Source organism: Stegodyphus dumicola, chromosome 4, assembly GCF_044657685.1.
Source record: "Stegodyphus dumicola isolate Sdum_Otavi_A_Nest chromosome 4, ASM4465768v1".
In the NCBI taxonomy this organism is placed as follows: domain Eukaryota; kingdom Metazoa; phylum Arthropoda; class Arachnida; order Araneae; family Eresidae; genus Stegodyphus; species Stegodyphus dumicola.
Window position 1 is genome coordinate 191,020,811 of NC_140771.1, and position 25,948 is coordinate 191,046,758.

Consider the following 25,948-nt stretch of genomic DNA (forward strand, 5'->3'; position numbering starts at 1 on the left):
TTTATCTGACAACTCATAAGTAATTGTTAGCTACGTGCAGAAAATAAAATCTGATCATGTTAATGCAATTTTAAACTTTTGAATTTAACCGCAGAAATTTACCAAAGAAGTACTTGTAACAGTAGTGAGTGAAGATGTGGCTAATCTTTACTGTATGGTACACTTTGGTTTCTGTCTGAAAAAAAATCGCAAAGTGGTATTGGTTGTTTGTGAAATGTGGAAGCCCGTTGCGTCAAATAAGTTTTTCGGTAACCCTAATGTTGATAATGTTGGCGAAAGTAGCCTTTGGAAAAAAAAAAAAAAAAAAAAAAAAAAAAAAAACTTTTTTTTGTCAATAAAAAGGAGTTATTTCTGCAAATATTGCCAATGTGTTGTGATAAATTTAGTTTTGGGCTACTTTTTTTAATAGTAAACCTTTTGTACGGACCCAGGTTTTTGGTTCTTACCATTCTTTTCAATTGCTGTGTTTGGTTGCACGGAAGTGGTATGGTCTTGTATTTTGAACATGCTATTTATTATTTTGGTGTGGGTACCATCGTTTGAGTATGTCTGAGGTGACTAAGAGACGAAAAATTTAATTGAATTGCTTACCTGGAGGATGGTGGTGGGAAGCCTAAACATATGCATGTGAAAAAAAAGGTATGTTAAAAAAATGATGTTTCATTTATTTTTTTGTCTCTGTGTGTTAATTTTTGTTAGAAGATTTGTTTTTAATGTTTTTATGTTAGGAAATATGTATTTTTGGTAACTTATTCCTCTCTGTTTGTGTATTTTTGGTTGTCTGTGTGTTAGGCAGTGGCGAACTATGATATTTTTAACTTTCTGATTTTCTTAAAGTGAAAATAGATCAATGTGTACATGGACAAAGTTAAGGCAGTGCACAATGCCCAGTTTGTGCAGTTCTCTGTTTTAGTAGGTTGATGTGTACATGGACACAGAGTTTGTGTATGTCTTTGACTTCTTATTTTGGTTTTGTGTAGCGGCCACCTTGAAATTGGTGCCGATCCTCTCAGGTGACGATCTTGATATAAAAAAAAGAAACGATTCGCCAAGGGTTACATTAGAGTAAATTTTTACCAAAGATGTTCTACCATAATCACTATTTCAGTGGTTTAAACACTAGTGGAGCAGTATGCAGAGATGAAGATTTGAGTTTTGTTTACACAGCATGATGAAACATAGCCACAATAATTGTCTATAAATATTGATGTATAACACTGCATTAACTAATATATTTCTTATGCTAGTATATACAGAATCCTTAATCGAAGGGAAAATCAGAAGACTGTGCATACATTTTCCTTTAACTGAAACATGAATTTGACCATGCAAATCTGTGTCTTACGGGACATGCCACACTATGCAGATAGACAGTAAAAAGTGCTTGTGTTGTTTTTATTTGTTAGAGGTATGAAATAAATATACTTCTAGATTTTAATTTTTTTCTTTTCTTGTTTTACATTTGGATTACCATTTGGATCAAAAAGTAAGGAATTTTGATATTATTACAATATCGGAGTTAAAATAACAATTATTGGACATGTTAAAGTAATGAAAATTTTAAATTAGGTTAAAAAGTAACCCTTAATGTGGCATATTTTTGAATTAAACTCTATCGACATTAAAAACAACAAAACGTCCCTCTTTATTAAGGACTTTAATTAACTAATTTTAAATACGGAGCTATGAATGAATTTTTTCCCTTGCATGTTATAATAATTGAAATAAAATTATTCTGATACAGTCAAAATTCCTAAATGCAAGTACATAAAATTTACTTTAGCAATTTAAAGAGATGAGACACACTGAACACATGAATAAATTTCCATCAAAGAATAATTTATTAAATTTGGCCCATTCCATAGTAAACTTTAACCATTAGATTACATTATTACACCATGTTATCAGTTTGAAAAGCAAGTCATATGCCAGATCTTGGATGTAAAAGAAATGCAAAAATAATATACAGATTATTGAAAAATGATGTATACCAATGTTTATAGATATGATTAAATGTAACAGAAAATTTACTGTCACAACCACATTTTTAAGTGAAATGTATTATTTTAACATTTTACAATATTTAAGGTATGGCATTAAATGCAACATTATGTGCCTGGACATAAGTTAGTAAATTAAAAAAAATAATAATAATCAAAGAATGAATGTCATGAAAAATTTCAAAAACAAGCAGAATTTAAGTTAGAAGACCTTTAGACACTTATGATAAATAAATTTGAGAATTCTTCACCCAAAATTAAATTATAATTAACTAAAACCAGTTTGACTGACCTTCTACAAAATCCTTCAGCTGCAATTTATTCTAGCTTGAAAACCAAATTCTTCTCCACATGGTAATAACATCTCAACCAGTTGAAATTCCTGCAGAAAGTTTGATAACACAGTAATAGAATTAATAGAATAGAAAAATTAACACAAAAGTATAGAACATCATTTAAACTTAACATTATTACAAATTTTGGTGCTTTCTGACTATCTGCAAAGCTGTGAAAATTGGCAAAATGGTTAGTTTATGGTTCATATCTACTGCTCTGTTCACAAGTAGTAATTCAAATAAGCACTTTATAAGAAACAAGAAATTTTAGGATGCACACACACAAAAATATATATATTGGGTTAATATTGACATATTTTTCATCGAATGGAATACTATTCAGAAATAAAGATTAAATATAAAGCATGTAAATACATGTGTGTGGTATGCATATTCATAGTTTGCTATTATCGTGTGCATACTCTTGCTGTTTTAGCTTAAGTTGAAGCTGTGAGGGTAGATGATAAGAAAGTATCAGAATTTTTCATGTATAAGAAAAGATTGCCCTGACAATAGTATCTCAATTGTTTAGCACTGACATTTACATAGCGCATTAGAAATATATAGTAATATATGTATAATAAAAAGATAATTGCATATTATTAATTCATTTTTTAAATGCCAAACTTTAACAATTCTTTCCCTAATTAAACAGAATTCTTTCACATGAACATCTAAAATCCATTCTTAACTAAAGAATAAATAATAAAACCATGTAAATTTCTTATCAAGCCCATCATTTCCAAAATGTCTACTTCTGAAAGTTCCCAGCATTTCTCAATATATTATTAAACTAAGCATCAATGATCGTCATGTTCGCTAATGTGGCAATATCTTTCACACTTCTTTGTTACCACAAGTAACAAGTAGGCTTCAATAAATCTTTAACTGTTACATGCTACTTTTGTCTAAAATTTGTACAAATAATAAAATTAAATGAGCTCTTTATAATATGCTCAAAGAAATAATTTTGTATGAAAATTTGTATGTTATATATTGGCCTGATTAATGATTCAGGAAATAATTCAGGTTTTCAAAGTGCTTCCAATAATTCAAATTTCAGCTTGTGTCAAAATAAAATCTATAACACAAAGATAAGCAAATTTACTTATGAACAATGCATTTTAACATTATTCAATCACACAGTACTGATTGCTTCAATAAATATTACTGTAACTGTGTTATTTAAAAGACTGTAATGTTTTAATTATTTCCTTAATTAAAACATTACAGTCTTTTCCTCCTTCTAACACCAAAAGAAAACCCAGATAAGAAATATAAAAATATCAGCAAAAATAAATTATATTATTGAATGACACTTTACATTAATTACACTTATGCATATATTATTTTATTATAAATTATTTCAAAATCAAAGAAGAGAAGGGGGAGAAACTTTAATATTGACATTTCTAAAATGATATAAACATCAATCATTTAGTTTGTTATTTCAGGCAAAAAGAATTCACTTTTCTGGATAGCATTTGTATTTCCATCTCACTTTCAATGAAACATTAAGAGAAATGCATATAATTTAAACACTAGTTTATTTTATTTATCAGACAGATTATGTCAACTCGAAAAAACCTATCAATAAAATTCGGTAGCAATAATTCTGAATGTTAGGCAACTTGCAAGATTCAACAAAAATTATCAATACTTTTATTATAATGACAATATTACAGTAACATGAACATAAAATTAAACTGCATATAACTATAAAATAAGCCAGCATATAATAATGGTGCATTGGTTTCTAAAACAATGGGCTTGATGAAAAAATACATGTATTATGGTAGCTATTCATATTCTTCAGCTTTCCTAATATTCTTATGTTCACTTTACATAACTAAAGTATCTAAAATACAATAAAAATGCAAACAATATTTATGAGAAAATGTTAAAAGCAATCATAAGCATTTGATTGAATGACCATATTTTGTCTTCCTACAAAATTATCACTACTTTTATTATAATGACAATATTACAGTAACATGAACATAAAATTAAACTGCATATAACTATAAAATAAGCCAGCATATAATAATGGTGCATTGGTTTCTAAAACAATGGGCTCGATGAAAAAATACATGTATTATGGTAGCTATTCATATTCTTCAGCTTTCCTAATATTCTCATGTTCACTTTACATAACTAAAGTATCTAAAATACAATAAAAATGCAAACAATATTTATGAGAAAATGTTAAAAGCAATCATAAGCATTTGATTGAATGACCATATTTTGTCTTCCTACAAGTCGAATCTTAAAATGATATGCAGTTTGAAAAATGCTTAATCATTTTATAAAATATTCAAAAAAGATTAAAAAAAGGTACTGTTCTGTTATCAGGACCGGGTTCAGAAATGTATTTATGTATGCTTGTATATTTGTATGTGTGTGTGTCTACATTCAAACATCTATGCACATACTTACGAACACAGGTTCATACATTTCCGATTCTGGTCCCAATAACAGAACAGTACCCCCCAAAAAACTTGAATTACAAACTAGATTAAGATAATGTTTCAACCATACATATTTTGGACAAAACAATGCAAACTCTTATTTTTATACAATTGTTCAAACTATTTAACATAAATTTATTGCTGCAATAAAATAATAAGCAATCTGATCACACATATTATTTTGAAACTGAAGCATAAACTAGACTAAAAAAAAATTCAGTCATAAACATTTGGATAGCAGGGCAAATTAGATATTTGAAAAGACAGCCAGCCATTGAGATACACGTAATTCACGACAGAATGGTAACAATTCATAAAGCTGTAAAACATTTAACTGTCAAAATGACATAAATAACATAAATTCGAAAAGCAAAAAAAGTAAACGGCTAAATCGCAGAATAGGCTGCATCAGTCGATGCTGTGTTTACTTCTCTTATGCTTGGACACGCCTTTTTATGACGTAATATTGGTTACGCCTCTTCTTCAAAACAAGTTATAAGTATGCTATAGCTTCGTATTTAAAGAAAACTTATATTATATTTTAACTGAGTTGAAATGGTAGGTTTATAATGTTCTGTGCGAGATTTTTTAAATTGTAAATCTACTTTTGTGTGTTGTGTGGTATTGTTAGCATTTAACGCAACGAATTATCTCTCACAAATGTATTATTAAGATACCAAACGATTGAAAATATTGAATGCATGAATTAAAAATTATAACCGTAACTTCTGAAAATGCAGAAAAGAATTCTTTTGCTTAAAGAATGTTTTGATTATTCATGAGTGTGTTTAATTCGGTGCTTACTGCAGAATGGATGAGTATTTGAATCTGGATTTCTTTTATCAGTTGGAGCGAAGAGATAAAAAATGTGTTATTGAGTGGTGTATGGAGAAAGGTTTGATTGCAATATCGTATAAGTGCCCGATTTGTGGAACAAATATGAAACTAGTAGAGCGAAAAAACCGTATAGACGGTTTTGAGTGGATGTGCAGAGTTACTGGAGGCGAATGTAGGCATCGAATTTCAAGATCTGTTCGAAAGAACTCCTGGTTTGCGAAGAGTAAATTGAGCATATGTGATGTTTTGCGAGTTACCTATATGTGGTTGGGTAAGTGCGGGAATGATTTTATACGAACGGAATTACGTATTGCTAAAAATACGGTGACAGATTGGAAAAGTTTTTGTAGAGAAGTATGCATGGAGGTTTGAAGGAGAATGTTAAGTTGGGTGGGGAAGGTGTCATTGTCGAAATCGACGAAAGCAAGTTTGGCAAGCAAAAGTATCATAGAGGGAAAAGAGTCGAAGGAAAATGGGTTTTTGGTTTGGTTGAGAGAGGAACAGATAAATGCGTCTTTAGAGTTGTTGAAAACAGAGGTGCCGAAACATTGCTAGAAATCATTAAAGAGAATGTTCTACCAGGATCGATTATTATATCCGATTGTTGGAAAGCGTACAACTGTCTCGAGTTCGAAGGGTATGCGCACCTGAAAGTCAATCATAGCTTGAGTTTTAAAGATCCAAAAACAGGTGCGCATACCAATAGTATTGAAGGAACTTGGGCGGCAATCAAAAGAAGTTTCCGTGGCTCTAGTAAGGCAAAAGGACAGTTTGATTCCTATCTTGCGGAATATATTTGGAGAAGGAAGCACAAGAAATCCGACGCCAGCCAACTGATGCGTATACTTCTCAGTGAGATCACAGTCATATATTCTGCAAAAGGAGAGGACTGAAGGTAAATTTCATTTATTATTATTGACTTAAGTAAAATATTGGGTGCTTTTCTTAATATGGCAGTTTGGATGTTAGGTAGTTGCTTTATTCTGGCAGCTTTATTTTTCTTTTGTATCATTTTTCTGGACACATTTTTTGCAAATTTCTCTGATTTCTTTAAGTGAAAGCAAATTTCTGAGTATATGAGCAATGGAGAATTTATTTGATGTCTGACTTTTTTAAGTAAAATAGATCGATGTTCACATGGGCAAAGCCAATGTGGTGCGCAATGCCGAGTTTGTGCAATTCTGGGATGTTTTTTTAAGTGAAAATAGGTTGATGTGCACATGGGCAAAGCCAATGTGGTGCGCAATGCCGAGTTTGTGCAATTCTGGGATGTTTTTTAAGTGAAAATAGGTTGATGTGCACATGGGCAAAGCCGATGTGGTGCGCAATGCCGAGTTTGTGCAATTCTGGGATGTTTTTTTAAGTGAAAATAGATCGATGTGCACATGGGCAAAGCCAATGTGGTGCGCAATGCAGAGTTTGTGCAACTCTGGGATGTTTTTTAAGTGAAAATAGATCGATGTGCACAAAGGCAAATCCAATGTGGTGCGCAATGCCGAGTTTGTGCAGCTCTGGGATGTTTTTTTAAGTGAAAATAGATCGATGTGCACATGGGAAAAGCCAATGTGGTGCGCAATGCCGAGTTTGTGCAATTCTGGGATGTTTTTTTAAGTGAAAATAGATCGATGTGCACATGGGCAAAGCCAATGTGGCGCGCAATGCCGAGTTTGTGCAATTCTGGGATGTTTTTTTAAGTGAAAAAGATCGATGTGCACATGGGCAAAGCCAATGTGGTGCGCAATGCAGAGTTTGTGCAACTTTGGGATTTTTTTAAGTGAAAATAGATCGATGTGCACATGGGAAAAGCCAATGTGGTGCGCAATGCCGAGTTTGTGCGCGATGCCGAGTTTGTGCAATTCTGGGATGTTTTTTTAAGTGAAAATAGGTCGATGTGCACATGGGCAAATCCAATGTGGTGCGCAATGCCAAGTTTGTGCAACTCTGGGATGTTTTTTTAAGTGAAAATAGATCGATGTGCACATGGGAAAAGCCAATGTGGTGCGCAATGCCGAGTTTGTGCAATTCTGGGATGTTTTTTTAAGTGAAAATAGATCGATGTGCACATGGGCAAAGCCAATGTGGTGCGCAATGCCGAGTTTGAGCAATTCTCTATTTTTCTTTAAGTGAAAATAGATAAATGAGCACATGGACACCGAGTTTGTGGAATTCTTTAATGTTTTTCGAGCGAATACTGATCGTTGTGTAAAAGGGAAAACGAGGTTGTGCGTGATGTCGAGGAGTAATGTAATTTTATTTATGTGCAATGTTTAACATATCGTTTGTGTATTTTAAATTTGTATTGTTGTTTTAATTGTGAATTATATTTAAGACATAATTTTTCATTTAAATTGTATTTTTAATTTTTGTGTTTTTTGATATGTTTATAACGCTTTCCGATTTACGATATATATGGATAGTCCGACGATCGACTCAACAGTAGCAAAACTGTAAACTTTAACCCTTGAAGTAACGTTTACCTACTTTGAAGTACATTTTAATACGTAGTGTTTGGTATCGTAATTGCAAATAATATGTGTGTGTGTGCGTATGTGAAGCATAGCTTAGTGTTCCAAGTTTGTAGTATTTATTTTATTATATTATTTTCTTTCATTCTGAGAAATTAGATTTTTTTATTTATTAATGCGTAGAATTCTAGCATGCCTACACAGAATATAGCGTGATTTAGGAATTTTAGAAACTGATATGAAAGTTGTGTAATGATGTTCATATGCAATAAAAAATATTCTTTTTTTATTAACGTAAAGTTTAAAATATTTAGAAATAATGAAAATTGTCTAATTATTGGTATGTAAGGAATTATGTCGTTACATAGCAAGAAGGTAATTTGTAAAAATGATAAAATTGTAATGTTCCACAATATGAATTTAAATTTTAAAAAAATAGTTTATTTGTATAAATAAAAGAAATTAATAAAAAAATAATAATTTAATATTGAAGCTCTACAACTATTAGAGACTGCGACGTTGTTTATCGTTTTAATAATTGGTAGAATTCGCTCACTGTATCATGGTAATTTTAAATATAAACAATTTATTATACTTATTATCAGTAACGCCTAAACTTAAATGTTATAAATGTAAATTAAAAGTAAAGAATTTGATATTAATTTACAATAATAAACAATTTATTATTGTTATTTATAAGAGAAAATAGAAAGTACACGTAGTGTAAATGCGAGACTACATTGTGACGTCATAAGCTTAGTCCCACCCTTTTAATGACGTCACGCAGCTCCTCATACTGAACTTTGTTGATGCAGCCTATTCTGCGCTTTTACCAAGTAAACATACAAGTATTGCAACTGAACTTACCTTTCATGCAACAAAAAATATCCATACAAGTTAACCTCATTGCGCAGCCATTTTGGATTTCATTTCAAATCAGACAGATGTTTACGGATTTGCGGAAGAATACGAGGAACTAGTAGTTTGCCGGATACAATGTGCAATGACGCGAAAGAATATAGTTCTGTAGAACTTACTACATTATTCCGTAATAAACAGAACTATTTCCTAATTTTTTCTTTATCTAATTAATTAATTAATAGGGAAATAGTTAAATAATGCCGAATTCATTTTTAATGAAATGTAAAATTTTGCATGTATGGGACGACCACCTTCCATCCAATATTTCTGAGAATATAAACAAATTTTGGAATCTGAGAGTATCAGTAAATAAATATATAGAATATCGCCTCTCAAACAACCACTTCTGAAAGTGACCAATAGTTCTGAGATTATAAATAAATATTGATATTAAGCATTATTTCTATAAGACGACCATCTCTATATAAGACCAAAGTTTCTGGAATCTTGGATAGTCATCAGAGATGTATCTTTACTGCGAAATTATCGCACGACAGTAATTCAATATCAATAACAGATCGCGAGATTGAAAAACATTTTCTGTCCTGTAATCAGAGAAAAAAAATTTTCCTTATGAGGTATTTCACCCGCTTTCCTAGCGTGCCTTCGTGGTGTAATAGTTCTGCACGCTGGGCCGGTATTTCAGAGGTCCGCGCTTCGATTCACGGCGAAGGCGGTTGCTAATTCTTCATCTCTACGGCTTCCCCCAAAAATCCTAATGTCTCTACAGTGGCGCCCGAACTAAAAAGGTGTTGGATGAGGTATATCCACACACAGGATTTAATGATTGGATCCCCTTAAAAAAAATCGGCCTTTAAAAAGAGAAGTAATATAAGGTATTTCTTCCGCTTTCCTAGCGTGTTTTCGGCCCACCAGCGGCCGAGCGGTAAAGTCGCTGAACCCTGGTAGTGCGATCCGAGGTTCGAATCCCGCGAACGGGCTGGCTGCATGGGTGTTTTCGTGGTTTTCCCAATGTGTAACGTGTATACGAGCCAGTTTCCCTTAGAAAGTCCTCCACGAAGACATCACTCCCCTTAGGCAGATAGCCCTAGTGTGCTTTGCCATAATTAAATACACCACCACCACACCTAGCGTGTCTTCGTTGTGTAGTGGTTCTGCACACTGGGCCGATATTCCAGAGGTCCGTCCTTCGATTCCCGGCGAAGGCAGTTGCTAATTTTTCATGTTTCCTGCTTCCAAAAAAATACCTAATGTCTCTATACTCAAATTTAAAAAAAAAATTCGTTTCCGTAATTAAATATATATATATCTAATTTTACCTATATTTGTAGTAGGGTTTATAATCTGTAAGTAATTATACATGTAATTTATACATTTTTTATAAAAAAATATATGTTATTTAGAATTTTGCAAATATTCTAGAAAATGCTAATCCATTGAAAAAAATCTTTTCCATGACTAAATAAATTTTTAAAAACGTCAGAAAAAATAACAGTTAAAATTAATAACAAAATAACAAGAATAAATCATCAATCATATCAATATTTTTAATGTACAGCATTTAGAAACAACTTAGTAAAATACATATGAAAAATAAAATAATGTGCAAGTTTCAGATGTGCAATGTCAAAAAATTAAAACTGGTAAATTTGAGAACAAATATCCTCAAAATATTTGACAACGAAAGTCCTCCGGACAATGCAGAATGAATGTCCTCAGGATGTGAAATTGGTGAACTCCTCAGGACATCTGAGAATCAACATCTTCAGGACATCCTGTCATATCCCGGGACATAGCGACTTAAATAAGACATCCTCAGGATGTTAAATTACGATCTCCTCAGGACATCTGAGAATCAACATCCTTAGGACATCCTAAGTATGTCCCGGGATATTGCGACTTAAATAGGACATCCTGAGGATGTTTTGTGCTATGGGGGGAAGTTTCTGAAAATTGCTTCAACTATGTGTTAGGCCTTTTGAAGTAAAATATCTAATATTTTACATGGTATCATTACTGCAAAAATTGCGTAAAATACGCATCGCATTTCTGCTCAGTTAAGAAATAGCTCATAGCTTTGTATGAAAATTTTGTGGAGATCTTCAAGAATGAGTTTATCTAGTAAGATCAATTTCACTGCTTATTCCAATTCGAAAGTTGTTATTTCCACCAAAAATAGGAAACAATAAACACATTTTCTCATTTTGGTATCTAAATTGGAAGAATGAAAACATGAATTACGCATGTCTCTAAGAATTTTATACTAGGAAATAAGAAAAGTTTTTATTTCTTGATATCGCATTTTTTATTTTTTGTTATTCAAGAGAATTGAAATTTTACTAATTAGAAACGACCACCATATGATTTTTTTTTTAATTCTCAGATAATCACAGCATTGAAAGAGAGCACTCCCAGTCATAAACTTGAATATTATTTCAGAATTCTTAATCTTCCTTGAGAAAAGTGCCAACTAAAAAATTAAGTATAGAATTAATATTTACAATAAATAACGCAGCTACATTTCCAGCGTTCTATAGAACAACTTACAAACGAACTGACATTATCATTGTAGCTTATTTTGTTCCTTTTTGATTCCTTATCTCAGCGGCATGCAAAATGCTTCTCATCTTTGCAAACTAGTCAGTACTTTCTGAAGCACTACAAAAATTGTTTGACTATTTTTGTTTTAATTTATTAAAACACAAGAACAAAAAATATAACAAAACACAGTTTGCGTTCAGGCTCACATTGATATCTTTAACAACTACAATGTGCTCCTTTGTTGAAGAATTAATCTTCATAATTTTAAGATGAATATTAAAAGGATATATATTCAAACAGTGCTCAAGTCAGCAATAGTAAACGGTAGAAAAATATATCGAATACTGTTCTTTCAGGAATTCACAGAGAAATTTGCATTGACGTAGTAAAGAAAATACTTTATTATTAAAAATGCAAACGTTAGCAAAAAATATTTCTCATAAATGAAGAGGCTATAATTTCTCTTTCCAAAATACAAAATTTGCAAAGTGAAACCATTTTAATTTCAGGCATTCGAAAGAACGATTTGTTATTCATTTTTCTTTGGAAAATTTAGGGTTTTTTTATACTTTTTATGTCAGGATATAAAATCACTTTTTCGATTTTACAGCATTTCCGATTAAAAGTGTAGATGATCAAAATGAATGTTTCAGTATTCGTGTTCAAAAAATCAGAATTTTCAAATTATTTTTAAAAAGTATTTTTAAAGAGGATTATTCTGTTTTAAATAAACTCTCATAAAACTGCAAGTATATTTTAAGAAATCGACAAAAAATAAGGTATTAAAATATTAATTTAACGCGGCATTCCAGAGGCATACCTTTTTGGATATACAACAGTGGATTAAGGAAGCTATTACTTGCAGACTAGCAGTATTGTTCATTTTATGTAAGACATGATTTTAATATAACTGGAATTTTTTAATTTTTAACATTTTTGTCCTGAGCGGTTGAAAAAGTTATGCATTATGGCAAATCTAGGTTCTTGTAAAATAAAATACTTTAAAAAATACTTTTAAGACATTTCTTTCACTAATTCGCATTTTCCCTTCTTTGAAGTTTATAGAGCAGAAGATAAATCCAAATAATCTCCAAAGAGGCCAACGGAAAGCCAAACAAAATATACCATAAACCTCTCAAATATAAAGACCAGACGATGCGGATATGATTTCCTTTGCAGCTTCCAAAATCACTGCTCAAAAACTTTGGAATTCCTTTCAGCATTTGAATCTCCGAAAAAACATTTCACTTTAAAGGTTTTTTCTCCTATTTGTGTGTCATGTGGGGCATTAAATTCTGAGTGAATCCTTACAATGCATGACAGTTTTCAGCGAATTCAATTCAGACGGATATAATGAAAAGTGTTACACTATTTTTTCTTGTGTTTTTACAAGCTTTTCTAAGCATGCATTATTTAGAAGTCTAAAATTTTATGCGTATTTTTCTCAAGTAAGCCTTATTCAATTTCCCTCTATCGCTACTAAATAAAATAAAGAAAAGTGAAAGGAAACGAATAAAGACCAGAAACGGAAATAAAACAAAAGCATTTTGAAATGAATAAATGATTGTGTATATACATAGAATAGTCGCGGAGTAGGTACTGCTTACAGCCAAATCCACAGAAGTTTTACATTACCTGCAAATGTAAGATATGTGAAAGATGGTTTATTCTGCAGGAATATGCAAATGTATAATTTAGAACACAGACACACACGCACGCATACACACAATTATATATATATCATTTTATATCTTCATGTACATTCCCTTTTCTTATTATATATATTTTAAGTTTCAATTTTATTTTATGTTTTGATTTTTTTATTTGTTTTTGCAAACATTGCATTATATTTCTTATATTTCGTAATTTTCTAATGTTTATTTCAATTATTTTGAGTTCTTTTTCATAATGCCAATTTCCAATGTTTAATTTTTACAAATAATTTTGAATTAAAATGCATAAACACGAGGGCGTCGGGGGACAATTACTCGAGTAATTTATCAATTTTACTGCAAAATTCGTTTTTCACTCAAAATTGAATTAGCGAAAATGCTTAATCAGAATGAGTTTTTTAGTGCTCTGCATTGCTTCTTGATCCCTTCAAGTCACGGAAATATTTGGCCTAACTTAAATTTCCAGTTTGGCATTCCCTTATTACTTGAGTAAAGAACGAAACACCTTCGTATTTATTTCCTAATTATTGTTCATTGAACGGGAGTTGGTTTGCTCCCCTTGAAAAGTCAACTAATTTGCTTTTAATTTAATTACTTGCTTTTTAATTTAATTACTTGCTTAATTTCTTTTTGCAATTGAAATTTTGTTATTCATGATTTAATTCAAGTCCCCGTTAAACATTTTTAACAATTTACATTCAAGTTACTTTAAAACAATTTTTGGGAATTAAACTTACTATGGATTAACTATTTTTAGATAATTCTACTAAAATTAATCTTAGGAGATAATATAATAAATATTTCTTTAGTAAATAAATTATTATTACTTACTTTGCAACAATTGCGCAAGTAGTAGAATAACTCAATTTCGTGAATTTAAGATCATACAACATTATATATATATATATATATATATATATATATATATGTGTGTGTGTGTGTGGCTATGGTGTAGAAATATTACATTTCGTAAATACTGTTAAATAGCCAATAGCTTCTTGGTACCCGAAGCAGATTAAATATTCATCTTCACAATTCACCTGACAGTGTAGCCGTGTCTATTTCGAAACAGTTACATTTTTTAAAACTTTGCGGAATGAGGGAAGCAGCAAGAAGTACTCTAACGTCATTGATATGCAGAAAACAAGTGCGTAGTTATCCAGTATGGGAGCTTGTGAATAGAAAGTTTTCGATTAAGGAATTTTCAAGTTCTGAATTACCTACCTCAGTGTTATTAAGTAAAAGTCGTATGTTATGGATTAATCTACAAATAATGCAGTCCAGAAAAAGTTATTAAGCAAGTGCTATTTTCAGAGGAGAGAGGGGAAATACCAAAATTAAAGCGACGAGTTAAACTACTATCACTGATAGAGATATAATCGTGATTTGCTCACACATAGAAACTGGGGAAATTGTTACGATGGAAACTGTAACCTTAAATAAATTAATAGCATTAAAATTTGTAGCTTTGAGCTAAAAGTAACAAAATGCAGCATGGCAAAAAGCTGAAATGATGAATCTAAATTGAGGTAATGATTTTGAATCATTTTAACCTCACAAACATCAGGGGATAAAATTTTAAAATCATTCCAATCATTTACATCGTGAAATTCCAGAGTTCTATTTCTCGTTGACAGTCAAAAGTCACCTTGACATTTAATTATAAATCAAGGACCTTTTAAGAATAAAAAAATATACCATTACGCATGTCGGAGATCATTAAATTCAGAAAGGAAGAAAATAAATAAAATCGTAAAAGAAATTAAATACAGGAGTGCATCCTACATAAAAATGGGGGTAGATAAAGCCAAATTAAAAAATGTCGAAAACTCACTAAACAAAACAAAGATTAAAAGATGCAGTAATTTATACATCTAGAATTTTATTCCAAAATCTCATGGCCTGCTGGATGTGATTGTAGGTTTATCAGTTTGTGAGGAAACAAGTAAAGCTGCTAGACTGGCGAGAAAGCTGGCGAAAAATGTGCTCGTAGAAGAGTTATTGTAAAAATATGCAAATTGGTAAAAGTAAAATGCTCAAATTTCTCGCAATGTATGTGAGTGGAAATCGAAAATAGATAAAGAAGAAAATTAAATATTCACAATTATCGACTACGAAGTAACTAACTAGTAGGGCTTATTGCACTCCTACGAAAATAAATATTATTCCATGCATTAATTCTTGAACAAATATTATCCCTGAAAATAGTAAAATTCCTAAAACTTCTATTAACTTCTACTTAAAATGAACTACTAACAAAATTAGAAGTTATTAAATTATGCCCTACTTTGAAACCGCAAAGAGAATAGAGGCGGACAAGTAAACTTTTTAAGATACAAACACACGCCGAATAAGTACTAATTCACAAGTCAAACAACAAAAATCAGCGTTAATTTTCAAAATTTTCACAGGACTAGTTTCGATGGTTTTACCGAACCACCATCCTCAGCTGCAAAACCGCAAATGACCAAGATACGAAATAATGATTATATAAGATAAAAAAGCCTGGACAAGAAAAAGCAAGTGGCGCCATCTGTTGGTGAAATCAGAACTAAAACATAATTTCTTTAAAGGCCAAAGGCAAAGATGGATTGGAATTAGGATCGTTAACAAGAACAGAAAGATTTTTTTGAATGTAAAATGCCTCTAGAGAATCCATCCTGGCTGATATCTACATGCATTATTATGAATCAAAATTGTTTGAAACTTTAAACTTCCCGGTATGGTTCCGCTACGTAGAAGATACTTTTACCCTGTTTGAAGGTAATAAAGATGATTTAAATAAAGTTCTTTCAACAATGAATTCTATTGATCCTGCTATTCAGTTCACTTTTGAACTCGAGACTTGCAATTCTCTTCCGTTTCTCGACATTCTGGTCACACGTAACACATCCAACTTCAGTACTACGCTTTACCGTAAACCTTCATCGGTTTGCCTTCCACCACACTTTAAATCATGTCATCCTACTAAACAAAAGTAAGCTTCATTTTATTCCTATGTTTTCCGTGCTCTTCAAGTTTGCTTCTCCAAACTAGCCCTTGATGAAGAACTAAATTATTTAAAAGCAATAGCTATTGACGGGGACTTTTCACCCAACATTATTAATCAAGCAGTTAAAAAATTCTCATCTCAACACACTAAAAGGCACACTGTTTTTTTAGGAGATTATAAAAATTATGTTGTCATTCCCTTCTTTCTATCAATTAGCTATAAAGTTGCACATATTTTGCAGAAATTTAACTTTCGTGTTGTTTATTCTCCCATCAATAAAATTGCGAGTTCCATACTCAAGGACCCCATTCCGGATATGAATTCTTGTAGTATTTATAGGATTCCTTGCCAGTGTGGTTCTCTTATTTTGGCCAATGTGCCAAACTAAGAGAGCCTTAAAATTTCGCGTCAAAGAACATGAGATATATGTTAGAAAAAAGGAAACACAGAAGTCTTCTGTTGCTCAACATTGTTGGTCCAAAAATCACACTTTCAATTTTTCTGCTGCCAAAATTATTCAAAAAATATCTTCCTTTGAAGAACTGGATTTTCTAGAGGCATTTTACATTCAAAAAAATCTTTCTGTTCTTGTTAACGATCCTAATTCCAATTCATCTTTGCTTTTGTCCTTTAAAGAATTTATGTTTTAGTTCTGGTTTCACCAACAGATGGCGCCACTTGCTTTTTCTTGTACGGGCTTTCTTATGTTATCTAATCATTATTTCCTATCTTGGTCATTTGTGGTTTTGCAGCTGAGGATGGTGGTTCGGTAAAACCATCGAAACTAGTCCTGTGAAAATTTTGAAAATTAACGCTGATTTTTGTTGTTTGACTTGTGAATAAGTAAACTTATATTTATGAATTTGTAATTGTGTAATTTATGTATATATTTATCCACAATTTTCGCTCAATTTTCGCAATTTTCGCTTACTAATGAGGCCTATTTCAGTTTCTAATTAGCCATGGTGAAGCCAAGAATTGTGAAATAATGCATCTTTGGACTTCATGTTGGTGAGAGTTTGGAATGTAAACTTTTCTCCCTTGATGATTGTGGGTTTAAAAAGATTTAAAACTGTTACATCAGTTTACTTTCAACATATATTCTGAACGTTTTCCTAGATGACTTATGCTATTTAAAAACGAGTGGAAGAATTTTTTAATTGCCCTCTTATTTATAACTACATTCAATTTAATGGCACTATTTTTCAAAAATTTAGCAAAATTAATTTGGGGAAAATGTTTTTTGTAATTTGTAACCCAAATTTGTAACCTCTACTTATTTTTCAAAGAATTTCAGTTTCAGATATCTTTCGACCAAGTAAATTTGAGTCTCTTTGCAAATATGTTCAGGTACATTGATGATATCACTGTAATTAATAATTTTTAGGCCATAGAAGTTTCTCAAATTTTGAATTCATGCCTAATTCTTAAAAGGACCAATATAAGTAAAAAATATATTATTGGGATCTACAAAAAATTAACTACAATAAAATTAAATTTTACAATAAAAAGGCCATTTTAAATTTAAAATTGGTATATTAATTAAATGGTATACTAAACTTTTAACCCCCCCCCCAAAAAGTTGTTAACAAGATTGTTTAATCAATTCACTAGGATACAAAATATCTATGTAGAAGTTTCTTTATTAGAAGATAAATAAGAGCTAAACAGCTTAATACAAAATCTAAAATTACACCCTCTCTAGAAAGTCTAAGCTTTCGAGTGAATCTGTTCAAAAAATGCCTAAAAGTGTATTTCTTTTCTAACCAAGAACTTCAAAACTTCTAATGCGAAAGTAATGATTCAATAATCGTAAAAATACTTGGTTTTAATGGATGTTGTTGTTGTAATGGATGTAGTACAGACGTTAAGTTGTTGCCCGTGAAGCTTCTGCACGCAAAAAGATTCAGTCCATTTGGAAACAAAATGTAATATATATATATTGAAACGTTTTACTCTTCGCCGAGATGGTATGTTTATGTAATGTTTTGGTAAGATCTCGTTGCAGTCTCTCACTTCGTTTTTAAATTTTTCAAATACTACACGAAATTTAGAAAAATAACAAAAATCTTTATTTTTCTAGTAAATAATAAAAAGAGAACATCAGTAGTTTCAAAGGGGGGTATTATGTTACAAGTATTCATTTCTTCCCTAAACTGGAAATCGAACTGTTCTGGGACGTATCTACTAGAGATCTAAGGTTGGTGGGAGGATTGTTGTGATCATAACTCTAGAGATTCACGAACATGAAACTAGAGTGTAATAAACGCGAAACTAGACAAGAGAATTATTCTTAAAACTTAGCTATAAGTATGTTTTTTAATTAATGAGAATCCATTGTAGCTTCTTAACTGTAAGGAAACACGTAAAAAAATGAAATCTTATTTAAAAAAAGTGGATATGACATGTAGGGTTAGACTTTTTGTGGTGATGTAAAGCTATAAGTTATAGGCTATAATTATAAAGCTTTTGCGATGATTATGGATCTGCAACTTAACTTGTTCCTTGCGAGAACTGGGCAACAGGAAGAAATCATTAAACAAATAAGGAAGAGCTAACGCATGGATCACTTAGGCTTGGACAAAAGAAATTGTGTCTCCCAAACTCTTCAAATCTGTCATGATTATTCTACGTGCAAATGTTGATGCTCTTGTCGAAAACTTTGAAATAACAAGTGTTAAAATAATGCTGCCTTCCATTACAAGAAAAGTATAAAAGGAACAGTTATACAAAGGTGTGGAAGTATAGTCTAACATTCCTCAAGATACAGTTCATAGACTTTTCTATGTTACTTGGACTGCCATGTATGGACATTTGCTTGCAATCTTGGTTCGATCAATAATTAATATAAAACTCAATTCTATCACAATATATATGCTATGGAGAAACAGTGCTAGAGAAAATCCAAGGTAAAAATTCTTGAAGGTTACTATTGGTCACTGAAGAGACATATTGCATTTGTCAAACACAGAAGAAAATCAACAGCTCTAACATTTGAAGTTATTACGTTTTAAGAATTTCAGTAACGGAAACTGTGACTAACTTTTTGTTAAACGTTAAATGACTTATTGTTTAGTCTAAAAGTAAGAATAGAAACTTACGAAGGGTGTAAAAGACCCTATATTTTAAACTCAATATGATGAACAGAAAGTACTCCTAGAAGTCCACCAACAATTATCGAGAGAAACTCAAAGTAATAATTCAAATATTAAAGCTAAATTTAATGCACAGACGAATTTGACACAAAGTTGGCCCAGAAACTTTACCAATGTAAATTCAACTATCGGCAAGTACAATGCAAGACCGATGACAAAAATTCTTCTTTTAAAAATGCTATTTATTCAAATCAAACAACTTCGAAAAGTAATTTAAAAACTATCGTATATATACTAATATATAACGGTGTATTTTTTGTATTTAAATCAGGTTTTACAGGAAAAAACATATATGACATGTATTTTAGTTATTTACACTTTAAAAGTCACTTCTGTTAGGGGTAGGTATTTTGCTTTCTGTACCGAAAAATAATTTTGTTCCCAACTGTTATTATTCACAGTAAGATCATGCTATTCTTTTCGAAATGTGTATCTGACATGTTAAGTATACATGGTATTTATAGATAAATAAAGCTGTTCGTAGAAAAAAAAAAGTATTGTTGAATATAACATTTTCTTTTATGTGAAGAATGTTTACACGTTTTAAAGTGATTTTCAGTATAAATATGTGTAATTATTATACTTAATTGATTGGACTATTTACTTTCACAAAACACACGAGGTCTATTTGTCTAAATACCTCAGAAAATTAACTATGATAAGGAATATAATTTTATTAACTTTAACACAGACTTCTCGATAAAATTTCCATTCCTTAGATGTTAACTGCTTATATTTTAGAAATATTTTTTAGTAGCAAATACTAATTACAAGTGTTTCATCAGGATTCCAAATCAGATCAATGGCGTGAAATAATTAAGTCTCTTTTAACCATTATAACACCCTGCAGAATAATGATTTAAATACGAATACTTATTTGTTATCTATTCTGTTGATTGCTTTTTCTTTGCTCTTATGTAATAATTTCTAAACAAAGCAGACATTTTTTGAAACTTAAATATATAGCATTTCGTCTTCTTTCTTCCACTGCTTTCTGTGCTTTACACCTGAGTTAAGTAAGCGTTTTCATAAACTTCAGTTACTAACTTTCTCTGAATCTCTGATTCCTTGAATGACCTTAGTGGACTCTGAAGAAATCTGAGATAAATAGTCAGATCTAATAACTCTCTTTTTTATCATTTTAAAAATAACGGTTCATTTAGATAGACTTTTGGTAGCTTTATCTTCATAGTAGTATTCTCACTGACGGCTGTATACATCAATAACGAGGTTTCTTTTCAATGTAAGAATTAAATATAATTTTGGAGATTAAAATAATAAGTTCTAACTTTCTTTTGGAAAAGCAGCTTAATTTCTTTAGGAAAAGCAGCTTAATTAATTAATGTTCCTCTGTATGAGCAGTCGACGACAATTTTATACCATTTATTGAAACTTTAATGGAAATCATGAAAATAGAAACCAAATTTTAGAAATCTAAAAGTCAAACCAAATTCTAGAAATCTAAAAGTCAAACCAAATTCTAGAAACCAAAAGTTTAGAAATAAAATTCTCCAATCTTGTGGTTAGAAAATAAGAATGAGCTAATTTAGATAAATATAGAAATGTGTAGCAGTGTATTCCATTATCTTTCTGTACATGGTTTTGACAAAGTACTGTATAATATGCTTTGTGCTTAACAACAGACATGGGCAAAAGATGATGAGCGTATGTTTTTTCAATTTTCTAAAGTCTTACGTAACTCTTTATTAAATTTATTATTATCCATATAAGTGTACTTAAGAACACTGCAATATTTCTTAGATTCGATTAATTTTCTTTAAATAGTAAAGTCTTTTCATTTTAAATAGTTGCGTTTAAATAGTAAATAAACAACATGAATTCTCTTCGAATATTCCTTAATTGATTTTTTGTCAATTCCCAAACAGTTTAGAATGGTTTTTTCTTTAATGTGATAATCATTTAACTTTATATATACTAACGTAAATTTTGTTCTTTTCACATTAAAACTTGACTTAGTGTTATCATCACATTAATTACAGATTAAATACATTCACTCTGTAATTAATATGGAAAGAAAAAAGTGATTTCTGGGGTGGACTTCAGTTTATGAGGAAAGGAAAATATGTTTTTTTTTTGGGGGGGGGAGGGGAGTCCTTTGCACTCATAGTTTTAATTGAGACAAAATATCATAATTTATGTTAAAAAGTATGTGCTTTGAACAAATAACTCTTTCAGAACTCCGCAAATCTCTTATTTTCCTACAAACTCAAGAAGAAGAAGAAGATTCTATATTCATATCTATCTGACACTAAATGCAACTAGTTTGCAACTTGTTTCCTTTAATGCATATTATTATACTTTTGTCCATGTGTTTTGGCTAACTACACTTAATTTTCGTGAGTAGCTAAAATAAAAGAATCAGTGGTCGTTCTCGGCATTTGGCTTCAGGTACCAGCAAACGCTGAGAACGCAAAAGTAATGCCCGATGGCTAAACAGTTTTTTTTTCTTTCCCTCGGTCGTGAGTATCGAAGATGCAGGAAGTCCAAAGCATGTCAGAAAGCTGACACTTCCGTCTTCCGCTTGTCAGCCACAACAAAAAACATTTGTCAAAGCCACCTTAAGCGCTGCCGGACCGATAACGTAACTGACAAGAGTTTCGTAGCGGAAAGGAGAAATTTTTTGTCTGCATTAAGAAAACATTTCGGATGCAAGATTTTTTTGACCGACATAATATATTTTAATACTTTTTTCCTTTTTCTTGCTCACAGCTAGTGTAGAAATGCAACTTTTGAAAAATGTTTAGCGTGAAAGTTATGTTAATTAAACCTTTCTGGTTCAAATATACAGCAGAATTGGACACTATTCATTCTATTCGCTAAGAGAAATCTATTCTGTGCTGTTATTACAGTTCTAATTTCTTTAAGTGAAATAATAGTTTTAAGTATAAATTTCTGTACATATTACAGCAAATGTACCACTAAATCTCAGCCCTACTAAATTTGTACTAAAGGATTTATTACCTACCCATTTCTAGTTATAGTATCCTCAATAGATAGCATAATGTTTTTTTTTTTTTTTTTTTTATTTTTCACCTTCGAAAAAATTATTTTTATTTCTTCTTTACTTTGGTAGTCTTTAATCTTTTTTATCGGTATGTTTGCTTTGTCAGACAGAAACCATTTTTTCATTTATATTTCTCGTTCTATTTGGGCAGAGATAACAGAGTCAGTTTCACGCGCTGTAGAGTCCATTTGATTCACTATATGCTTAAGACGTCACTAAGTCCATCCTTTTACTAGTTACTAAAATCCAACTAGTCCAATTTAGTCACGCGAAGAAGGAAAAAATATATTTTAATGAACATAAAATTTTAAAATATTTACTTAACACACAACATAAAGGCTAGATGATAGATATCACTTCTTCAAGAAACTGACACGAAATTTATTGCTTTATCAGATTTCTGCATTTTTGATTGCTACAATAACACAAGTAAAATGAATTTCGTTATATGCTATGCTATGAAATTTTAAAATAATTTTTTAACTCACGATCCAAAGGTTCTTTCATGGATATAATTTTTTTAACAAATCTGAAATGGAATTAACTGCTTTTTAAGATTCGTACAATTTTTGATTAATAAAATGAATTTCTTAAACGAAAAAAAATAATAAATAAATAAAGAATGAAATCAAGTACTTTGCTTTATCATGAAAAATATATGCAGGGAGTTTAACACGTTTTTTATTCTTGCATGTAGAACTTTATATAACATTTAAATTTAGCGCTTATATGATCTTCAATTTGAAATATGAAGGAAAGAAGCTAGAAAAATAGTTTTTATTAATACTCATGAGAGCTAGAAAGAATTGATAGATACACAATTGAAAGGGCACAAATGCTCTCTTGTGGTTAACAGTTATCGCCTTTTTGACTGCAACATTCCGTAATTACAGCACATTTCCATGGTGTAATATTTTTTTCAGTTTTATTATTTAAGTATTTGACTAGATCTGAAAGAATGAATAACTACTTACAATGCATCTTTATATTTTTTACTACACAGGGATTTTGATGAAATAATCTGTTTATAAACATTTTGGTTTTAGGATGTTGGAATACTTCGCAGCATGGAAATAATGACTTAGTGTATTTTACATTCGCAGAAAACTTAGGGAGGGAAAGAAACTGTTGTACTTTCTTTCAGAAACCTGGATGTTGTTTGCACACACACACACACAAATATTTGAACATTATGCATGGTGCACCTTAATATTTAGCTCTTAATATTTAGTTACCTCAATAACCACCACTTTAAGTTATAATATTCTGTTTGTGTTCTGCAAACGAACTTTTGCTTAAATGACATAAGCTGAACTTGTTTGTCTGTAAGAAAGTTAAAGGTCATTATAATCCTATGTTTTGGTAAGTTAAACTTCATTCGTAATCTCGCTATATTATTGTAAGTTTTAATACGTTTTCGTGATTATTTGGTTGTATTTTCGTCTTTGAATAATTTCACAATTTTAGCATATATTTTGCATAATCGAATTTATGATCCCGTGTTGTGCTTGAGAGTGTTTATTTCATTTATAAAATTTTAGATCTTATAATTCAACAATGGTCCATTTTTTTTCGAAAAAATAGGTCCATTGGAAGCACAATTCAAGTACATCTTCTTGAACTGCCTTGTCGAAAAGATTCCTCGCCATCCCCGCAGAGGGCAAATTTTTTCCCGATATGTGGCAAAGTCTTGTCAACATTGCGAGTCTGTCAAAATATATTTTTCGAGATCTAATAGTGATATTTTCCGAAACTTCCACAAGCATTGACAACACTATATTATACGACCTCGTTTGGGCCATAGTTTGCTAAATGGTCAGTACTGAATAGTGCATTCATTTCAAGTTCTATCAGTGTTCTGGATAAGCAGAAAGAGTTATATGCGTTATTTTTGATATTATCATATTTTAGGAGAACTTACGGAGTTTAAGAGCGTTAGTAGATTTGCTTAGGAGTTCCTGAGCTATTTACAGCTTTTTAGGTTTCCTTTTAGCTGTTTATTTCGATAAAGTGTAAATTCTTTCTGTTCTTCTAACACTCTGATGCATTAACGAAAATCCCACGAACCCATAATTCCTCTCATCATGTTCTGTTTCCTTTGGTTTATACTAAATTATTCCTCTTCTTTTTAATTTGGTCTGTATGGAAATTTCACGCCTAAGTAATAGGCACAATACACATATGTGTCGGCATAGATTATGTTAATATTCAGTGTGATGAATTCAATGTGATTCGTGTTTCACCATGAAATTATATACCATGATATTATTAAATTAATTTCAATTAGTATTTAAATTAATCCTGTTACATGAACGTGCGTAGTTCCTTTATTAAACGTCCTTGTAGGTTCATAAAGATATTCTTTTGAAATTTAAAGTAACCATGTGGAATTCATTCTGCTTAATATTAACTTCAGCGTTCGGATTTGATTATGTATATTTACATTTCACTATTCAAAGTATTATTTCGGGGAAATATCCTACGTAAATAAGATTGGCGCTTGAAATTCAGAAATCAAAATATTCATCTAAAATCCATTGCTTATTCTTCCCCCACCTTTCGCATTGCTGTAATTTAGTACGGAAAGTTTTAATCATGCTCTGTCTCCTTCGTAATTTGATGATATTATAGTCACGAAAAGCGAAGTCTTAGAAATGCTTGCAACAATTACTTTGAAGTTCGCGAAAACTCAATTCATGGATGCAACGCATTTGTTATTCAATGGCTTGGTTACTTTGAGATATGTTTTAATTTTCGATTGATCCGGAATAACACTTATTAAATTTAATTCTTAGCTTATAAATTTAATTCACTGAACCAACTATTGCAATTTTTCACTTTATATGATTGAATGAAGCGTTTAATGTACTCAAATTTGATTTATATTTTTGCCAAAGGAAGACTCATTAAAATTCAGATACATGAACATAGTTTTGCAAAGCATTATATGGCATATTCCTTAAAGTCAGTGCCTCAGAGTATTATTTGATAAGTTATGTTTAATAGATATTAACTCATTAGCTGATGTGAAGTAATATAAACTGTGAAGCTAAAGATAAGTTTTACTGAAATCTAAAACTAAAAAATAAACAAAAATTGCGTATTTTCTCTAATTTTGGATAAATGTTATAAATGTTATTATTAGTAATATTTTTTGTGTATATCTATGTCACCTAAATTTGTATATATTTTCGCATTTCGTTATATTTTTTCATTTGTGTGTAATTATTTCATATTTCATATTATTTGAATCTGAATCTATTTAGTCAATAATTTGTGCGTAATTATTTAGCTACGTCAGTCTTCTTACAACATATGCTGATATGAACGATTTGGGACCAACGGAAAATTTCTGCAGTACATTTTCGACTATGATGAATAAGTGAAGACTTTCTACCTAAAGAGGGTATACGACTTCATTGAGAACGTTTTAAGGAAAACTGGCTCGCAGTCAACTTTCATATGAAATAAAAACGGAAACATCTATTGGATCCAGCCTGTTCGTCTATTTACAGCTACTGGTTGTGTTGTATGTCATGAATGTTTTTAATAAAATGCCAGTTTCTTTCTGCTTA

The 25,948-nt window shown here is 30.9% G+C and overlaps 1 long non-coding RNA gene across 1 annotated transcript; it reads left to right on the forward strand.

The window, feature by feature from the left end:
• LOC146997781 (uncharacterized) lies at positions 1 to 25,948 on the forward strand. The gene is made up of 2 exons (XR_015040534.1): positions 1 to 639; positions 25,666 to 25,948. It is a non-coding gene; the product is annotated as an uncharacterized LOC146997781 (long non-coding RNA).